At 44.8% G+C, this 20,721-nt stretch overlaps 1 protein-coding gene across 4 annotated transcripts in view; it reads left to right on the top strand.

The window, feature by feature from the left end:
• ACAN (aggrecan) overlaps positions 1–20,721 on the top strand; it is an 87,297-nt gene that overhangs the window by 7,867 nt on the left and 58,709 nt on the right. The gene's annotated exons all lie outside the window — the stretch shown is intronic.

Raw genomic sequence — 20,721 nt, 5'->3', positions numbered from 1 at the left:
GGTCCATCCATAATCAGCACGTTCCTGATATAGCGTTCCACATCAGAACCCATATTTGGCCAATAAAACTTTGCACATAGAAGTTGTTTGGTCCATAGAACCCCATGATGCATCTTATCATGAGCCACCTTCAATCAATTGCATATCTTAGATTCAGGTATAGCAGCTGCAGCAGGCATAACAACCCGCTCACCTCTTGACAGAACATCCTCATGGACGGGAATTTTGCCAGAGGCAAAATTGGTTATTTAATAAGATGTATACACCACCAACCACAAAATCCTCCAAGCAGTTTACATGCTTGAAAGGGTGCATCTAGGTGGGCACTGTCTGTGTGATCAGTTGCCAGATTGAATAATATGTTTCAACGTAGCGAGAAATACATCCTACTGATATCTTTTCTTCCAAGAGATAGTGCCTTGAACCACAAAATACACATGTTGACAGCCTTAACAAGGAGTTTCACCCCATTTCAGAGAGTGTAAGATGTAATAATAAAATCAACTGTGTTGGGCTTCCTAAAGCTGTGTTTGTTAGTACAAGCATAGTGTTGTCATCTCCCAGTGAGATGCTGAGTTCAAGATGGTAAGACATTGTTTTTAGTTGGTTGAAGCAGGTGTATGAGTACTTTGTGATCAGTCAGCAACACAAAATGATGTCCCTCAGAAGCAAGCATTGCAATGTTTTATGAACCATACATGCCACCGAGTTTTATGTTCATTCTGTGAATACCGCTTCTCTGAAGTAGAAAGGGGAGCAGCTGGCATTTACTACAGGTTTACAAGATTCAGCTGGTTAAGTCTGTAGCAAAATGACTCTTAGTCCAACAGCACTGTCCCTCAGTGTTTGGTACAGTGGTACCTCGGGTTACATACGCTTCAGGTTACATACACTTCAGGTTACAGACTCCGCTAAACCAGAAATAGTGCTTCAGGTTAAGAACTTTGTTTCAGGATGAGAACAGAAATCGTGCTTCGGCAGCGCGGCAGCAGCAGCAGGCCCCATTAGCTAAAGTGGTGCTTCAGGTTAAGAACAGTTTCAGGTTAAGTACGGACCTCTGGAACGAATAAAGTACTTAACCTGAGGTACCACTGTACATGAAGGTTATAATAGACAAGACAATGGTCCTAGGTTGGTGCAATTTTCAGGTGCTGAAAAGCACTGTCACTGTAGAACAGTTCAAGAAAAGCCCATTTTAGTCCAGAAAGTGGTTCTGAGATACCTACATAATTGGAGAGTGGGGGGGGGGGAGAGAGAGAGAGAGAGAGAGAGAGAGAGAGAGAGAGAGAGAGAGTCAGAAATTGCCTGGAAGGAACACAGAAATTTCAGATTCTTAGGTTTTGGAGTCTTTAAGAACTAAAGACTCCATTGCAATCTGATTCACTGACTCTCCCTTCTGAAAAATATGTACAACAAAAGCAGTCTTCTAGGCAAGTAGATGTTCCCCATGACCAACATACAACAGTATTTTTCTATGAGAACTGTGCTTCCCAGTAACCCATAAACATGAATGGATGGAGCTGAGCATAAGTGGTTTTTGTTGTTGTTATTTGTGGGCAACAGCCTTAATTGTGTGGTAAAGTTTGGCACTAACAAAATTCACTCCCAGTATCAAACACCATCTCTGACTGCTTCCTGTTAACTTCCACACTTCCTTTCCCTTTGTAATTCATAAAATAAACCAGGCGCTCTTCCTCCTCCTCATTTTCAGTTGCCAAGGCAGCTCATACAAGTTTGTCCAGGGCCAGCCCTATCATGAGGCAGAGTGGCACAGATGCCTCAGGTGGCAGATGCTGAGAGTCACAAAGTAGGCAGCTGTGTAGCCAAGTGATCTGTCCTGTCAGTCCCTAAGCTAGCCTACTGCCCTTAGGTGCAGTGAAGGATGTTGTCCCATGTTAAAAGGAAATGCCTGTGCTGGTGGTAAGGAAGGCATATTGTCCTTTGCCTCAGGCGGAAAAATGTCTTCGGTTGGCCCATGACTGCAGTTAGTCTGCATCTCTGCCTTTTTTTTTTGTGAGAAATCCAAGTTCGATGTCCACTTTATTATTTGCAATATAAACAAGTAGCATTTGTTGTGCCACACTGCTCTCAGGGGTGGTTCAGTTATCATTAACATTATCATTATTATTACCTACCCTTCAGCCTAAGGTCCCAGGGTGGGTTACAACAATTAAAACACAACATTAATATTTTAAAAAAACAATTTTATGTAAAATTTAAAACAACAAGCTACAAATGTCCAGTTTGGTTCTCTCTCTTTCTCATTTTTAAAATTCAATTCTCCACATTTCTTCAGCAATTTCTTTTTCAAAAAAATCCTCTTGAAATTCTACAGCATTCTCTTAATAAATACATTTTTGTATGCGGTTATGACTTTAAATGCAAACCACATTTAATTTCTCCCCCGTCCCGAGTGGCAGCCAAGATTATCAGAGCTTGTCTGATTTGTATCCTGGGGTGTAGCATCCCTTGTGATTGCTACATTGCTGAGTGACACAATTAATGGACATATCTGCAGTCACCACACATAGCAGCCATTAGGCAACTTTATTCTTGAACCCTTTCATACAACCTGGCCATAGTAATTGCCTTCACTGGTGGTTGCTCATCCTGCTGCAGAAATTTATAATGTAATCTTTTGTGGATGCATTTTCCCACCACCTGATTCCTAAATCGTATAAGCTTCCAATTCTCTCTGCTACCATGATTTAGCTAGTTATCATAGGCATATATAGATTTGCCCAGAGCTTGTATTAGGTGTCCAAATTTAAATATTTCAACCACAACATTTGTGTAGTGAACTACTTACTGAGGCAGCTCTAGATTGTGCAAATTGGAGGCGGGGGAAGTCAGTTGTAGTCAATCTCCCAGAAACTGTGAGAGTGTTGCCCTTCTGAAAGCATCATTTTTCTTGTCCAGTTTGGCAGTGATTTTATAAAATGTCAAAGAGCCCATCGATAACTTATACTCAGTATATAGTCATACAGGATATAGTCATTAGATTCTGGAGCAGCATGACCTCAGTGAGCCATGAGGACACAGTGTTCCTGAATTCCAGCTTTGTCACCAAGTTGTAGTGTCTCTTTGAGGCTTCTCTAAAAATGACATCTAAGGCCACATGAAAGGAACTTTTGGCCTTCTAGATGCTGCTGAACTACACCTCCCATCAGCCCCAACAAGTGTGGCCAATGGCCAGGGATGATAGGATTTGTTGTTGAGCAACATCTGGAGGGCCAAAGGTCCCCCCTTGGCCATGCTTCTTGGTGCTGATGGAAGCTGTAGTTCAACAACATCTGGAGGACCATAGGTTTACCACCACTACCTTAGACAGTGCATTGTTTTGACATTTTTATTCCTGTAATGCTTCTTCTAATCTCTAGCGCTTTTGTAGCCACCACCACCTGTTCCCTCCTTCCTTTTACTTCTTGTGTCCCTTACAGCATCAGTGGGGAGCTTCCAACCCTTAGCCATAATTAGACCCACAAGGCCTTTGCCTGCAAGTGTTTTGGGGGCAAACTACAAATGCAAGTAGATAAATGGGTACCGCTCTGGAGGAAAGGTAAACAGCATTTCCATGTGCTGCTCTGGTTCATCAGAAGCGGCTTAGTCATGCTGGACACATGACCTGGAAGCTGTACACCGGCTCCCTCGGCCAATAAAGCGAGATGAGCGCCGCAACCCCAGAGTCGGCCACGACTGGACCTAATGGTCAGGGGTCCCTTTACCTTTACCTTTATACCCTCCTGTCAGTCACCTGATCTCAAATGACATTAGCTGTGAAGAACCATTGCCTCCAATCTAAGCACTGTGTTAACTTTGGAGATAAGGGGCGGTGCCCAGTGGTCTCTGTGTGCTAGTGCAAAGGCTCTTGAGCTAGCAGAAGAATGAGTTTTGAGGAATCCAATGCAACAGTTGTGCTAGCAGACACTTGTGGTGTAACATAATCTATTGCACAACAGAGCTACAAGCAAATTGCTTATGCGTTCTCTTGTGCAACTAATGTTCTGCTGGCACCAAAGCATTTTGCCAAAAGAACAAGTCAAAGTCACTTAGCGCTACATTCGATACAACCCAGTGGGTCTTTGATCTTAGAACTCAGCACCAGAGTGCTAAGATCAATAACCTTCTGTTATTTGTGTCATTTTCACTCACACCAAGATTAGCTGCCTCATTATACATTGCTGAAGGTTCTCCCCACCTGTTCTATGCTTTTTGGTTTACTCCTCAATAGTCTCTCCCATTTATTTCAAAGCCAATAGGGTGTTAAGGAAACATATATTTGAATAATGCTGGCTGTTCAGAGCATACCTCACAAGCTTCAGTGTGTGAAATAACATGATGCCCATAACATAGTGCTCTAGTGTGCACACACACACACACTCACTCACACATGCATGGATACTAGAGTCAACACACATACATTACTCACTCAAGCATTTAAACTCTAGAGCAGAGGTGCAGAGCTGGATTTGGCCAGCCGGTCAAAAACTTATCTTCCCCACTCATTGTGGGCCAAGTTGAATAGGTTGCCATTTTCTCTCCATGTGATTTGAAATCAAAGCAGGTGGACAAAGGCACAACATTGCACTTTGCAAGTCCCACAGACAGGTGATCATAGGTTATTAGGAAGCCCTGGGCAGAGCACTTTAGAAGCCCCGATGATCACCTGATTGGTGGGTAGGGAAGGAGAAAAAAATTAGGATCAGTACACATTTAAAGTCTACTTTGTCAAATCCACACCATGCAAAACGAAACACGGTGATCCTTCAAAATTCACACCAACCTGAATTTTGCGTTGCAGTTCTCCACCCAACCAATGTTTACCAAAAACATGCTTATATTAGGGGGAAGTGTGCATAAAAATGAAGATAAGGGTGGAAAGGAAATACAAAAATGCATTGGGAGAGATTGCATTGCAAAAAATGTGTATGTTAGTCAAAACAGCATATAGGAATGTGGTTTTTATGGGAGAAATTCACACTAAAATGCTGGTGAATCTTCTTGAGGATCTTTTTTTTTAAAAAAATCTGCTAATTGATGTGAAAGTGTAGAAAATTGAATTTAACATTGGGGAAATTAGAAACTGACAGATCCTTCCAGCCTTAATAGAGGGGCTTGAAACACACTGTGTATGGGGCCTTACACAGGTATTGGCAGGTGCTGTTCATCAGTGCTGTCTGCAAACCCTCTTTCAGCCAACACCTGGCATTAGGGATAGAGCAGGTGGGCCTGGCTTAGCCAGCATGGTCTAAGCCAATATGGATTAGAGGTTCCCCACAGCTGCTCTGAAGAAAGGTAACTTATAGGAAGCTGCCTCGTACTGAGTCAGGCCTTTAGTCTACCTAGCTGAGTATTGTCTAGTGACGGACAGTGGCTCTCCAAGTTTCAGGGAGGGTTCTTTCCTAACCCTAACCAGAGATGCTAGGGATTGAACCTGGGATTGAACCTGGGAACCTAGGGATTGAATCTGCAAAGCAGATACTCTGCCACTGAAACACAAGAAACTCATATTCATAAGGCTAACCAGACATCACAAAACAGCCAAAACAGGAGCAGTGATGAGAAAGGATGCAGGTGGCGCTGTGGGGACGCAGGTGGCGCTGTGGGTTAAACCACTGAGCCTAGGGCTTGCCGATCAGATGGTCGGCGGTTTGAATCCCCGCAACGGGGTGAGCTCCCGTTGCTCAGTCCCTGCTCCTGCCAACCTAGCAGTTCAAAGTGCAAGTAGATAAATAGGTACCGCTCCAGCGGGAAGGTAAAAGGTGTTTCCGTGCGCTGCTCTGGTTTGCCAGAGGCGGCTTAGTCATGCTGGCCACATGACCTGAAAGCTGTACACTAGCTCCCTTGGCCAATAAAGCGAGATGAGCGCCGCAACCCCAGAGTCAGCCATGACTGGACCTAATGGTCAGGGGTCCCTTTACCTTTACCTTATGTTATATAAAGCAGTAGGTATAAGGTGGGAATAAAAACAGCATGGAAGTGAGGGTGGGGAGTCAACAATTTTCAGAAAAACATGTACTGAAATATAAGTAAATTTGTAAAACCTGTGAAATCAATTTAAAAAAATTATGTCCAAAACAGGAGCGATGGCTTACTAGAAAATTGACTGTAAAAAGAAGTATGTATTCTATTTAGGCATTCAGAGAATGCATGCAACAAAGTATAGACAGGGTATTGTGGGAGTGTGTGCCAGCCCCACTGCAACATCCCTGTTCCCACTGACCAGGGCCACCCCAATACATTTTGGAACTTGAGGGGGAATCCTATAATGGTGCCCCCTTCCCACCAGGAAAGAAGGGGTCAGGGAAGATCTCTACATCAGGAACTAGGTGTTGGGGGAGATCAACATTGGTATCTGCTGCCCCATAGACCCTGCTGTCTGAGGCAGTGATGTCACCTTGCCTCATGTGTGGGCCGGTCCTGCCACAACCTTCTTGCATTTAGCGGGGCAGCCTGAAAGCGGGGGTTCTTCTTGGCATGTTCAGCTGGTCAAACTAAGAATACCCTGCTGCAATCAGGACCCAGATTGTGGAGAGAATTGTAAGCTAGTTTACTCAAACGCATGAAGAAAGTTCCTTCAGACCTGCTACCTTGATGTGCAGAATTCAGAGGCAGAGCCATCAATGTACACGAGACTTTCCAGTGATGTAAATCAAAACACCAGTCCCTGCCCCCATGCTCAATCTGACACTCTCCAGTTGCTTTGAATGGCCCAGCTACCCACCATCCCTGAAAACTGTCCATCCTGCTTCGGAGAAGATACCAGGTTGGGCAGGGCTGGTCAAAACAGTGGGAGAAAAACCACAACAAAGAGTGATGTGATTAGTACCACTCTAGGTTTCTCTGCTTCTCAGTCGGGGCTGGAGCAGAAGGCTGAGAGCCCCAGTAGGTAGAGCCCGAGCCAATGGCAGACAGAACCAACTTAATCTAGAATCATAGAATTGTAGCATTGGAAGGGACCCCAAGGGGCAACACTGAAACGAAGGAGAAGGACTGGTTGTAAGTAAGAAAGCAGGCAGGTGCAGGCTGGCTGGCTGAGGAGAGGATGAGGCAGGTGAGCCAGTGACCCATTTGCTCTCATGCAACTGCCTCTACTGTCTGTTCCTATATCCCATTCCTCTCCTCCCCCATTTTTTTTTTTTCATGCCCCTGTGATCTCCCAGCCTTGGTCCAGTATACTTGAAGGAGCGTCTCCACCTCCATCGTTCTGCCCGGACACTGAGGTCCAGCTCCGAGGGCCTTCTGGTGGTTCCCTCACTGTGAGAAGCCAAGTTACAGGGAACCGGGCAGAGGGACTTCTCGGTAGTGGCACCCGCTGTGGAACGCCCTCCCACTAGATGTCAAAGACAAAAATAACTACCAAACTTTTAGAAGACATCTAAAGGCAGCCCTGCTTAGGGAAGCTTTTAATGTTTTATAGGTTACTGTATTTTAGTGTTTTGTTGGAAGCCGCCCAGAGTGGCTGGGGAAACCCAGCGAGATGGGCGGGGTATAAATAATAAATTATTATTATTATTATTATTATTATTATTATTATTATTATTATTATTATTATTTCAAATCCTGGGGGAACCAAAATACCACTGGGCAAACCCGAGCAAAACATTTGCATTTATCCCAGCCTCTATTATTTGCCCATTTCACGTGAGCCATACAGTGTAGGTTTCCTTGGTGCAATGGTGTGTGTGTGTTTTATTACTGGCACAGTCCCACCTAGATTTCTCGAGAAGAGGCACATTTGTATGCAGCCACCGTCAGCTTCTGAAGCACCTCCATACCGTTTCGAAAATAAACAGGAGCTTTCATAGGCTATGAATGAGACATCTTTTCTGTCCTGGTGCTCTAACCTGCCCATTCCCTTGTTACATTGCAGAAAGGTGCCTGGCCACCGCAAAGTGCCACCATCCCCAAAATCTGTCGCCTCCCTCTCCCTCCTCCTCCTCCTCCCGCCAGTCCCTCCACCACTCAGCTCCCGTGCACCAGACAAACCGGTCACTGTGTGTGTGTACCCTTCGCGGCCAGCTTCTCAGCAAGCAGCAACAAAAGCTGTGTTCATTGCAAGGCCTGGACCACATACGGTGCCAGCTTTCAGCTTCTGCAGAGCAGCTCTGAACATTCAAGGTCCTTTAAAAAGAGCAAGAGTTGGGGCCGGAGCAGGGGTTAAGGAGAGAGAGAGAGAGAGAGAGAGAGAGAGAGAGAGAGAGAGAGAGAGAGAAGGTGGAATGAGAAAGAGAGTTGTTATATATTAAATTAACTTGAGCACCATGTAACAACGGAAACTGCACAGTTTGCTTTTTAAGAACTCACTGCCTCCTTGTGCAAGACCAGAACAGATCGCCCTGTGTGTGTACGAGCCTGAAGTTCTTCGGTCTTCCATCCATCTGTGTGTACAAGGGGGAGTGGGTGTGAGTGGCTGCCTCTGCCTTTCCCTCTCAATGGGCTTACAGTGTGAGATGTATAGAAGCTTTTTTGTTGGGTTCAGGAATAGATGGGCCTTTTTATTTTATAATGGGAACTATCCACCTCTCTCTCTCTCTCTCTGAGTGTGTGTGTGTGTACACACACACACTGGTGCAATACATATGTTTGTGCGTGCAAAGTGTTTTCTCAACATAATATGATCACATCCCTTTCAGGTTCAGGTTCAAAGGGGGTACAGGGAATTCAGAGTAAGATTGAGATGGCTTCTAACACAATTCACCCCCGCTACACACATGTACACTTTACTTTAAATCTCTGTGCAATGTAGGGTTGTTGTCAACAGACCACAGATTGAAGGGTGGCGGGGCTCAATCCACCCACTGTTTATTTAGCTTTGGACCAAAGCCAAAGGAACCATTTGTGCGGTGGGCTCCACCTCCCAGGACCCAATTCAACCTGGGCTCCACCCCTATCTCTACCCACATACTGGAACTTTTGATTTCAAGAATGAGCAACTCTGATTTGATCCACCCCAAGACTCAGCAAGAGGTATATTCAAGCTTCTCTCTTATTTTGCAATGCCAAAATATGCCAGTAGTCCTCGTGTCTGTCAGGAGAACAAGGGAAATTGTGTTTTCCAGTGTTCCTGGCACCTTGCTTGTGGCTATAGGTCCTGACGAAGGGCGGGGGGGGGGGGTAAAAAACCCCTTCTTCATCAATCTTTATCCAATAGCTGTCTAAACAGTCGGAGAAAGGAGAACTGAGTCCTGGACTTAAATTCCAGAATATTATATTTTTTCGGTCCTGTGGCTGTGTTAGATGCTAACATGATTATAGCACAAAAATGTTAAGTTTTCTCTTAATCTGGAATTGTTCACGCTCATCCTCCACATGCTGTTTTCATCCTAGATTGAGTCTAGGTGTGCATTCATACACCTCATTGCCAGGTCAAGCTTACACCTGTTTTCAAATGGACATACTTCAGCGTAATGCAGAATCAATCTGCAGTGAGCTTTACTATTCAGAATGAAACCAGTTTCACAAGAAACACATTTTAGGGACAAAAAAAATATGCAATAGATCTAGATTGTGCGAGGACAAGCATTCAGTCTTCGTGGATTCTAGAATAAAATTTTATGTGTACACAGCCTATATTTTCCTTCCCAGCTGTTTAGAACTCACTCTATAGAAAAATCCATAAGGGGAGAGGGAATGTTACATCAGAATGGAAACCCGGCTGGATCCTTAGGAGAGGCCAATGAGCAGGAGAGAGTTTGTCATATGCTCATACTTCATAGATCTGCATTTCACGCACATGTTCTTCCATCCGCAGGAGTCATCCCTGCTTGTTATTAGATGTCTTCTAAACACTGCATTAGTCAGAGAAGCCTTTCAGACCTGAGATTCTTTGCCAACCAGCTTGTACTGAATTACTTGAGGTTTTTAGTGTTTTTGCTGTGTGCCTCCTTGTGATATTTTTATATGAAATTATGGTTTATAAATGTTTAAATAAAAAATAAATAAATGGAAAGGAATTCAAAGACATCCACGAGGAGGCAGTGGCGTAGCGTGGGTTGCCACGCCCGGGGCTGTGGGGAGGGCAGGGAGTGGGAGGGAGGAAAACAGACAGAGTATATATTGTAGGCACAGAGATAAAAAGAGTCATTATGTTGTCTAGAGAGGTCAGTTCCTGGTTCACAGGAAGCACGATGGAAGTGCAGCACCAGATATTGAGGCAGCACCAGGTGTTGAAATTTTGCGCCCCTAACAATGTTGCACCAGGGGCAACTGCCCCTGTGCCCCCCCCATGCTACGCCACTGCAAGGAGGGGAATGAAGGACTGGATAATTTTTATTAGCATTACTCAAATGTATATGACTTTCTTGCAAAAAATTAATGATGAAATAGTAAAGCTCTCACAGAGCAAGCTTGGACCCCAACTGCACAATACATTTAAAGCAGTACCATGCCATTTTAAAGTCATAGCTTTAAAGAATCATGAGAACTGTTGTTTGTTAAAGGTGCTGAGAGTTGTTAGGAGACCACACTTCCTCTCACAGAGCTAGTTTTCAGAGTGGTTCATCAATCAATCTCTATTCCCTAGAAACTCTAGAAACTGAAGATCTCTGGCATCATCTTCCCTCTCAAAAAAAATAAAAATATGAATGTTGGGGACTGTAGTTTATCCACCACAGTGCTGCACATCCCAGCACTCTTAACAAACTACAGTTCCCATGATTCTTTTAGTGGTGAGGAAATGTGCTTTCAAGTATGATGTGCGTCTTTTAGAGGCGGACTTGTAGTGGGTCAAGGCAACATGATCTGTGTCTCAGGGAGGTTGTGAGTTTGATAGGCCTGCCTTGTGAGACTTGACACATCTCAACATGCATGGCAGAACTAAAGTTGCCTTAAGGACTTTGGAGGGGGGTGTCTGGTAGATGAGCGATTTGAAGAGGTGTGGGATTTTGGTGACAAAGGAGGCATAGAGAGCCTCCAAGGGCAGGGCATTTTCTATCCATCCAAGCTGGTGCCAGTGCAAGGAAGGCAAACAGAGAACTATTTGTGAGTCAGAAAGGCCTGCCTGCCTGCCTGCCACAGACAAGATGTTTGTGTGGCAGGAAACTAATGAGAGACCGAACATTGGCTTTTAACTTGAGGTGTGGCCATTTAAACCTGTTCCGTTCATCTGGCGTGTGGTCTTGTTTAAAATGCAAATGTGACTCATTCTGCTCTTTACTCAGGAACATGCTGACTGGAAAATAACTATTTTTGAAAAAACTGAAATAAGTGTTGCCAAGCTAATCAGCCTTTGTGCAAGGTGCTAGCATGTGATATGGTTCACATAGCCACCGCCATCTTGCTTTGTGAAGTAGTGAAGCCTGTGACGATGGTTACAGTCTGGTTTCATTGATATTGTCCTATAAAAATAGGAGGTTATCGTCAGGGCCGTCTTTAGCAGATGCGGCGCTGGGGTGCAAATATCTGCTCAGCGCCCCCAAATTACCACGGATGGGGGGCGAAGCTTCACACTGCCAGCCATGGGAGGGGGTGCACAACTCTCCCCCATGCCACTATGGTTGGCGGGGCACAGCTGGCAGGCATGCAGGGAAAGGGGAGGCCACCAGCAAAGCCCCACAGCTCCCTCACTCGCTGGGGCACCCCCTGAGAGGCCAGTGCCCTGGCGCAACGCACCACTAAGCCGTATGGGAAAGATGGCTCTGGTTAACATCATGCGGTCCCTAGGGGAGGACTTCTGGGGCCTCATCAGAATCCAGTTTTTTTGTGAAGTCAGGGCAGGGCAGGGGGGCAAAAGAGAAGGTGGGTTTTAAAACAGTGGATTTCAACAACAGCAGAGGTTTGAGTAATGTAGGGCTAGAAGGGGAAAGAGGAGGTACTGGGGGCTTGAAAGAGCTGTGAGGGGTGTTGGTGAGCAATGTGAGCAGGGGCAGCAGCCTCTGGTGTGTGGAACAACACTGATGAGAAGCACTGGCCCCAAAGGTCCATGCTCTGGCTTCTTCTCACGCCAGCATCTTGGGATGCTTTTGATGAGAGGCCCCAGGCCAAATGGGATGAGTTGATGCTGTGGCTTCCTATCACACCAGCATCAGTCCTTGGGGCATCCCTGATGAGAAGCCCCAGGTCAAATGAGATGAGTCCATGCTCTCCAGGGCTCTGGACAGAGGTCTCTACCAGCCCGGAGATGCCAGTGGTTGAACCTTGGACCTTCTGCATGCAAAACAGAAGCTCTACCATTGATTGTATGGTTGTATGTTGTGACCCACCATAAGCTCATCTATGCTGAAGGTATAAATGAATCACTGAAATAAAAATGCCAGTCTGGAGGCCAGCCTTCACCAAACTAGTGCCCTCTAGATGCTATAGATTACAAATTCCATCTGCCTCAGCCAGTACAGCTCATAGCCCCTCTTGCAGAACTACAGTTCCCAGAGTTCCATGGGGTGGGGAGAAAAAGGCTAGTTAACCAGTCCTCTTTAGAAGGAAGGATTGCATTTGGGAGAAATTTTAAGATAATCAAGCAACTCATTCATCACATGGGCCATACAAGATGATAGTATTACACCAGAAGCAAGTAAAGATTTATTAGGCCAGAGGTAGGGGGATAAGGTTTGTTAGCTCATCCTAAGTTGTTACCTTGGGATGATTATACTGGCACAACTACTGATATGATATGGACATGGGAAATTAACAGCACACTAAAAATATCAAGATTACCTTTTGTTTTGGAAGGTTCTCTCCTTGTTTGCTTTTCTTTCACTTTTGCTAAAACTTGGGCACTTCAGCTACAGAAGCTGATGGTTAGAGCCCTGCTCAGGAATGCTAAAAGTGGGGAGGAAGCTGGGGCACACTTCCAATGCCCCCACCTGTGCCATCTCCATGTCAAACAGTCCCACATTGAGAAGGAAGGTTTGAAAGGAAATTTGAAGGGTGTTCATAGCTGAAAGTGCTTAGAATATCCCCCATGATCAGAAACCGTACTGTATCAGTGCTCCTGGTCACAGCAAGGATTCTAAGCACCTTACAATCTGCTTTCACATTTTCCCTCTCGGTGTGGGAAAGTTTGAAGTCTAGCCAGAGCTCAGTGAGGTATTGGGGGGGGGGGGGTATCTGTATGTATACACATTTGCCTACCCTCTTTAAACCCACATGCATTCACCCAAACATCTGAAGAAGACTTAAAGGTAAAGGTAAAGGGACTCCAGACCGTTAGGTCCAGTCGTGGCCGACTCTGGGGTTGTGGTGCTCATCTCGCTTTATTGGCCGAGGGAGCCAGCGTACAGCTTCCGGGTCATGTGGCCAGCATGACTAAGCCGCTTCTGGCGAACCAGAGCAGCGCACAGAAACGCCATTTACCTTCCCGCCGGAGCGATACCTATTTATCTACTTGCACTTTGACGTGCTTTCAAACTGCTAGGTTGGCAGGAGCAGGGACTGAGCAACGGGAGCTCACCCCGTCATGGGGATTCGAACCACCAACCTTCTGATCGGCAAGTCCTAGGCTCTGTGGTTTAACCCACAGCGCCACCCACGTCCCCGAAGAAGACTTATTTCCTCCAAAAATCTGAACACATCTTTTCAAGATGTGAAATCTGTCTGGATATTATAACTGAGCAAGTCAGTTTACCAGCCAAATTTTTCATGGTCCAGCCCTGCTTCTGTCCTCCTGATCTGTGAAAACAGATGAAGACCTTGAGGTAGGAGATGAGACCTGCCATCTGAAGAGAGAATCAAGGCACTCCATTTCTACAATCAGGCATGGCATCAATATATTCAGCATCTGTCGGCAGTTTCCAAGGCCCCAAAAACCAGAATGGTCCCACTGGCACCTGCCTTGCTGCCTGCAAGCCACAATTTTAATATCCCACAATGTCCTTGACATAGTGCCTTTCCAGGAAATTTCCAGTGTGGTCCCACCACTGCTGCGCTGTGAAACTTATGTATGTATGTATGTATGTATGTATGTATGTATGTGTGCCCTCTGCACACAAGAAGATCCTTTGCCAAAGGTCTTCCTTGAATCCCTGTATGTATCTATTGTGACTCATTCACAAACAAAGCTTAGTACCTGATGAAATCCAGAGGTGGGCAAACTGTGATCTTCAGCCAGGTCCGGATTTAGGTTTGATGAGTCCCTAAGCTACTGAAGGTAATGGGGCCCTTTATATGTCCAGCTGTCCTTTGTCAACAACAAATTGTCACTGTTTTTTGTGTTGAATATATATCTATGTGGGGCTACCTTTGAAAGTGACCCAGAAACTACAACTAATCCAGAATGTGGCAGCTAGACTGGTGACTGGGAGCAGTCGCCGAGGCCGCATAACACCGGTCTTGAAAGATCTATATTGGTTCCCAGTACGTTTCTGAGCACAATTCAAAGTGTTAGTGCTGACCTTTAAAGCCCTAAACGGCCTTGGTCCAGTATACCTAAAGGAGTGTCTCCACCCCCATTGTTCTGCCCGGACACTGAGGTCCAGCGCCAAGAGCCTTCTGGCAGTTCCCTTACTGCGAGAAGCCAAGTTAGAGGGAACCAGGCAGAAGGCCTTCTCAGTAGTGGCGTCTTCCCTGTGGAACGCCCTCCCATCAGATGTCAAGGAAATAAACAACTATCTGACTTTTATAAGATATCTGAAGGCAGCCCTGTTTAGGGAAGTTTTTAATGTTTGATGTTGTTGCTTTTTTATTATTGTTATTGGTATTCTGTTGGGAGCTGCCCAGAGTTGCTGGGGAAACCCAGCCAGATGGGAGGGGTATAAATAATAAATTATTATTAATATTATTATTATTACTCCTACTCTGGCCCATAACAGATCATGTGCTGCCTCCAGCTTGGATTATTAACAAACAAATCAACAGGGAATGGTATATCTATTGTCTACACTTTCAATTCATAGTTTTTTTCACAGTTCGTTTACATTTGGTGAGAGACACTTTTGTCATAGACATCTTGCAGTGGGGGGAAAGAGAGATGGGGGTGCTGATATTTTGTTCTATTGCCTATTATTAGTGTAGGGATTTGTGTCAGCATCACGTGGGTAGGTCCTTTATGTTTTTATTTATTTTTATTGAGCGTTTTACTTTTTTCATGGAAAAACTTCTAGGATGGCGTCATTGAGGTTCAGCCACGTGTGCATGTGTTGTTTACATTTTTTAAAAAAATGTTTTTCACCGTGTCCCATTTGTCTACAGCATCTAGTCCAGTTGGATTGCTCTAGCTGGATCATAATAAAACAAGATTCACTTTGTAATGTTTTGGAGTTTCCTGGGAAAGATTGGTTGTTAAACCACACTGTAAATGTTATTATTTGGCAAAAGTCATATCGTAACACTTTAAATGTATCGTGTGAATGTGGCTGTCAAAGAAGGAGCCTTGAGTTTATGACTAGGTTACCTTAGTAGTCAGAAGCACATGGCTGGGGAAATTTTGGCCTTCCAGATGTTGCTGAACTCCAGTTCCATCGGCTGCAGCCAGCATAACCAGCGGTCATTGTTGATGGGAGTTATAGTCCATCAACATCTGGAGGGTACTTATTGCAGATGCATAGAAGAATTATGTGGTGGTTTAAACCTCTTTCTGGGTAATCTGATGGCTAAATGTGTGAGAGATCATTGAAATGCTTCCACTGCTGGGAATTAATTTTTTTAAACAAAATCAATTCTGCTTAAAAGTTGGCATTGAACTGAAATGTTATCAATTGCAGACTTTTTATTGTTCCTTTTTCACATTGTTTGGATTGTCATTTTGCTATTATTAGCTTCTTATTTGGGAAGTAAAAACAGGACACGAAAGCTAAAATGAAATGAAATAAGATCAGGCTGTAAGTGAGTTTACTGAATGTACCAGCTACACTGAGGGAATCTTTAAAGCAGTTGCTCCTGATGTGCTTTTCCTTTTCCTTCAACTTCCTCCCTTCTCTTCTTTTGCAATTCAATCACTGTCAGGCCAGCAATGAAAGGCTTTCCCTAAAGTCTTTGTTGTACCTGATAGATGGGTCTCTTCATACCTGACCCAGAACAAGCACTTGTAAACTATCTCACTTTGGCCTTTTGTCTTCGCTGTGCTTGAGCAATTTGGCTCTGTTGAAATAAACCACTGTAGATAATAGGGAGGGAAATTAGGGAAGATTTGTTTGCAGATTTGTTTTGCACTTGGAGTTCTGCCCCCAAAAAGAGAGGAACAGGCTTAACCAAAGGTAGTTATTTATTGATGGGATCAGCTGACTGAAAAGGACACCATTTTGATTGAGCGCAGTTGCTTGAATGCATTAGTTAGAGCAGTCTTGCATGGTTTTTGACTTTTCAAGCTTTGAACACAAGTCTACCAGGCTCAGAGGCCTTATACTGCAAAATGGGGTGGGGAAGGTGGACAGATTGTCACTTTGCCTCCCACAATACATAAATGGAGGTTGCATTTCATACTCTCCAACATTTCTCTGATGAAAATTGGGACATCCCATTCCTTAATGATAATTTTACTACCCCACACATCTTACTGGGGTGCCCCAGCCACTCTTGGTAGCTTCCAACATATATAAAAACCTAATAAAACATTAAACACTAAAAATCTTCCCAATACAGGATCGCCTTCAGACAGCTCGGGGGTCAGATAACTCCATACCTCCCAAGATTTCTCCAGTGAAACTAGGCACATCCTAAGGAAAAGTGAGACATTCCGGGATCAAATCAGAAACAAGGATGGCTTCTCTAAATCAGGGACATCCCATGAAAATACTTGGAGGGTCTGGCATTTGGCTTGATGCTCCAAGTGCAGGACTGAATTAGAGGTAGGAATGGGTGAATCTGTCAGTTTTGGTTTCCCATGATTCCAGTCCTAAATTCAGTTCTCCACATTTCCATAACAGTCTGCAAATTCCCTTTTTTAAAAAAATCCCTCATGAAACTTTAAAAGCGTTTTAGTGCAATTTTCTCCAATATTTTTATACTGTTGTAAACCACCGGGATATGTATTTTATGATGTAGCAGTATATATATATTTATAAATAAGCAATGTGTGTATTTTTGCAAGCAATTTTCCCTAATGTGGTGCATTTTTGTATGTTATTTTCAGTAACATTTCCATTTTTATGGACACTTAACCTCAGTACGGGACACGGGTGGTGCTGTGGGTTAAACCACAGAGCCTAGGACTTGCCGATCAGAAGGTCAGTGGTTCGAATCCCCGTGACAGGGTGAGCTCCCGTTGCTCGGTCCCTGCTCCTGCCAACCTAGCAGTTCGAAAGCACGAAGTGCAAGTAGATAAATAGGTACCGCTCCAGTGGGAAGGTAAATGGCATTTCCGTATGCATCTCTGGTTTGCCAGAAGCGGCTTAGTCATGCTGGCCACATGACCCGGAAGCTGTATGCCGGCTCCCTCGGCCAATAAAGCGAGATGATTGCCACAACCCCAGAGTCAGTCACGACTGGACCTAATGGTCAGGAATCCCTTTACCTTTAACCTCAGTATATGCACTCCTGTACACATTCCTTGGCTGGGGAATTGCATTGCAAAATTCAGAGAAGTGCAAATTTCAAAGTATGGTTGCGTTTTTGGTTGGTGTATTATTTCAGGAAGTTTGATTTAGGTAGATTAGCCTTTAGATGTGAATGGAATGGAATTTCTCCCCATCTCCAGTTAGAGCTATATATTAATGATCTCAGAGATACCCAGAGAATACCTTGGAGAAGTTCAGTCCTAGATGTTTTCATCTCAAATGGGGTAATGTACCTGAATGACTGATGCGGCAACCTGGAAAAGTACCCTCTGGGCACCTTACCTCTAGGGAATGAAAGCTGGGGATGATTTTAAAAGGGATTTTGAAGATGAAAAAGAGGGGAAATGTGTTGCGATTGGCTCCTGCAGCCAATCGGAAGCAGTGCCTTAGAATTCAAACTTTTGGGAAGTTGAACAGACATCCTGAACAGATTCGACTTCCAAGGTACGTCTGCAGCTCCCTTTGGATGCCATTTGCCATTCATTTCAAGGGGAAGCCCAACTGTCTCCTCCTTATAACTTTAGGTAACTGTGCTAAGTCTCATAGTAACAACTATGGCAATAGTCATCAGAGCCAGCGTTGAGGATAAATCCCTCCCGTGGTGTGTGTTGCATAGGGTGACCTTGAATCTTACTTTATAGAGGACAGCCCAGTATTTGAAAGCACCTTCTGAAGTTCAAATGTGTTTTAGCGCAGAACCACGCCATATATTCAACATATATGATTTCCCCCATAGGATCCTGGGAACTGCAGTTCCCCCCCTCACAGGCCGGAAACTATAGTTCCCAGGATTCTTTGGGTAAAGTTGCATGTTTCATGAATGTGTTAGCTGTGCTTTAAAATGTATTGTGTGGATCTTTCCTTGGATTAAGGCTGGATCTATACAGATTTTAAAAAACGCAATAGAAAATAATGCTATAAAAGCTCTTAATGGAAAATCCCATTGGATGATGGATTACTGCTCCACAGCACCATCTGGTGTTGCATGTTTATAATGCAGTTGTAACGATATAATGGACAAGTGTAGCTAAGTCCCAAGATAGGACCTTGAAGCTGCCCATTAGCCACACCTGAGCAGCATGAGCAGCAAACTGAGCAGGTAGGGATACATAACACTTGGGCACGGCCACCTTCCCTGCTCTGGCTTAGTATATTTAAATGACCGTAATTTTTCTACATATTTAAATTGTCAGGGTTGGAGTCAGGCATAGGACAGTGACAAGAACAATAAATCATCCGAGGCCAGTGAAGTTAGCTCTTTATTCAAGGAAACTACCACAGTTCAGTCCTAGTGGTCTCAGCAACTCTTTCTAGGAGGTCTTCCCTAAGGAAGCCGTTGCGAGGACTGAAAGTCCCCGCTTTCCCAGTGCCCTAGGACTCTTCCTCTCCAGGGTCTTCCCCACACAGTCTGAGGTTGTGTTTGTGCACAACCCCCCTCTGCTCTGCCTGTTTCATTTCTCTGTGAGTTTTAGGGGACCAGGGGGAGGGGAACTGGTCACAGCAGGAGGGGGAGACTCCCTGGATTCTTCAGCACCCTGCTTCTACTCTGCCTCTGCCTCAGACTCCGAGTCTGAACTGCTCTCTGCCACAGCCTCTTCCTGCTCACTAAACCATGCCACCTCTCCTGCTGCTGACACCTCCTCCTCCTGATCCAGCCACTTAATTTCAACTGCAGTGCTATCCCAGCTCTCTGAGTGTTAAAACCTGCCATGTCCTAACTAGGCAAACTGCTTGATTAGAAAGCTCTTTAAAAACCCATTTGGCTCTCCGCCCAAACTGCAGCCTTTGCATTTGGCATCTGCAGAAGGGTTTGTTTTCTTAGCTGATTCTCTCTTGGCGCTATTTGGACGTCGCCCATGTATCTTGGGGTGATTGTGCTGCCGAGACTCAGAAGCAGGAGGACTTGGATTCGGGCTTGCCTTGCCAGCGTTCAGCCCATCTCTGAGAGATTCTCCTTTCTTTCTCTTCCCCTGCTTTTTTTGTTTGCAGGATGGTTGCCAAGGATGGAACACTTCCCATTTAAATGGCTGCTTAGCTCAGGAGTCACCAAAGTGTGTCCGCCAGTATCTACTACAGCATTCGCAAAAGGTTTCAGTAAATAGCCCCTCCAAAATCGACAATTCATGTGAGGCTGCCTGTTCTTCTTCCTCAGTTCCTGCATTGAGTTGGAACAAACTAGTTTCATAGGATCATCTATTTATGAAGAGCTCTCCATACTTTGCCATGACAAAGGTTTCAGATTCAATCCCTGGTGTTGCCAGCAGTGGCACAGTGGCAAATTCGGAAGTGCAGGGTCCTTCATGATAGTCACAGCCACAACCTCGTTAAGATTATACAACCGTCTAAAATTTTACAATAAACTTACAATTATACAACAACAATAATTAGGGATATTTAGCAATGGTCAATGCAGATCTCCTGGTGTCGCCTTTCAGCTAGATCTAATATTTTCCGTGCACATACATGGGGAAATGGTTTGGAGTGCTCTAATAGTTTCTTTTCGAGTGACTTTAGTTATGTTCTCCATGAAGTCCCATTGCATATCATACTCTTGAAACTGAAGCATCTTGTGTTTCCTTTGGAGCATACAGTGGTTAAAAAGCTCCCAGTTCCTGCTGATTGGGTAACTCTAGGATACTGGAGTATCCTAGATACCTCAGTAGGGACTCTGCTGCAGAAATAGTAATGGGTGTTTGATACCACCACCACTGCATGAATGGATCTTAGTTATTTCAAAGCTCTTGGGTAGAAGAGCTGGAGAAATCTTTATACAATCTTGGACAAGTAGCTTACCTATAACCTGGCTCATTCTAAGGCAGCATTGTACATCGGCCTTATGCCAGAGTTTAAAGAGATGATCTCCCCAGTACTGGATTAAAGTTCATGTATAGTGAGCTACAGAGTAGAAGCCCTGTGACATATTCAAGGTCCTTGTGGAGTATTTTTGTTTGAATGGCCTTCATCGTATCCCCAGTGGTGGAGCTTCATGCTCGGGCATTAGGGGGTGGAGAGCCGGCAGGGGCGGGGCTAGTGCACATCCTGGGGGTGTGGCGTGCTGCCCGCAGGGGTGTGGCATCCAGCACGGGTGGAAGAGCAGCCACGATGGCACCCCACCGGGATCACGTTGCTGGGAGCAGTGTGCTCCCCCCACACTCCTCGTCCTCCGCCAGTGCATATCCCTGGCCCTGTATTCTTTTAAACTTCTCCATATCCCAAAGAAGCTTTCCAAAAATGCTTATTGAACTTCATGCTCAGGGCCAATCTGCTGCATCAGATCAACAGAGGAATAGAC

This window comes from Podarcis vaucheri, assembly GCF_965113315.1.
Source record: "Podarcis vaucheri genome assembly, chromosome: 14".
Lineage (NCBI taxonomy): Eukaryota > Metazoa > Chordata > Lepidosauria > Squamata > Lacertidae > Podarcis > Podarcis vaucheri.
This window is presented reverse-complemented; position numbering and strand designations above follow the sequence as displayed.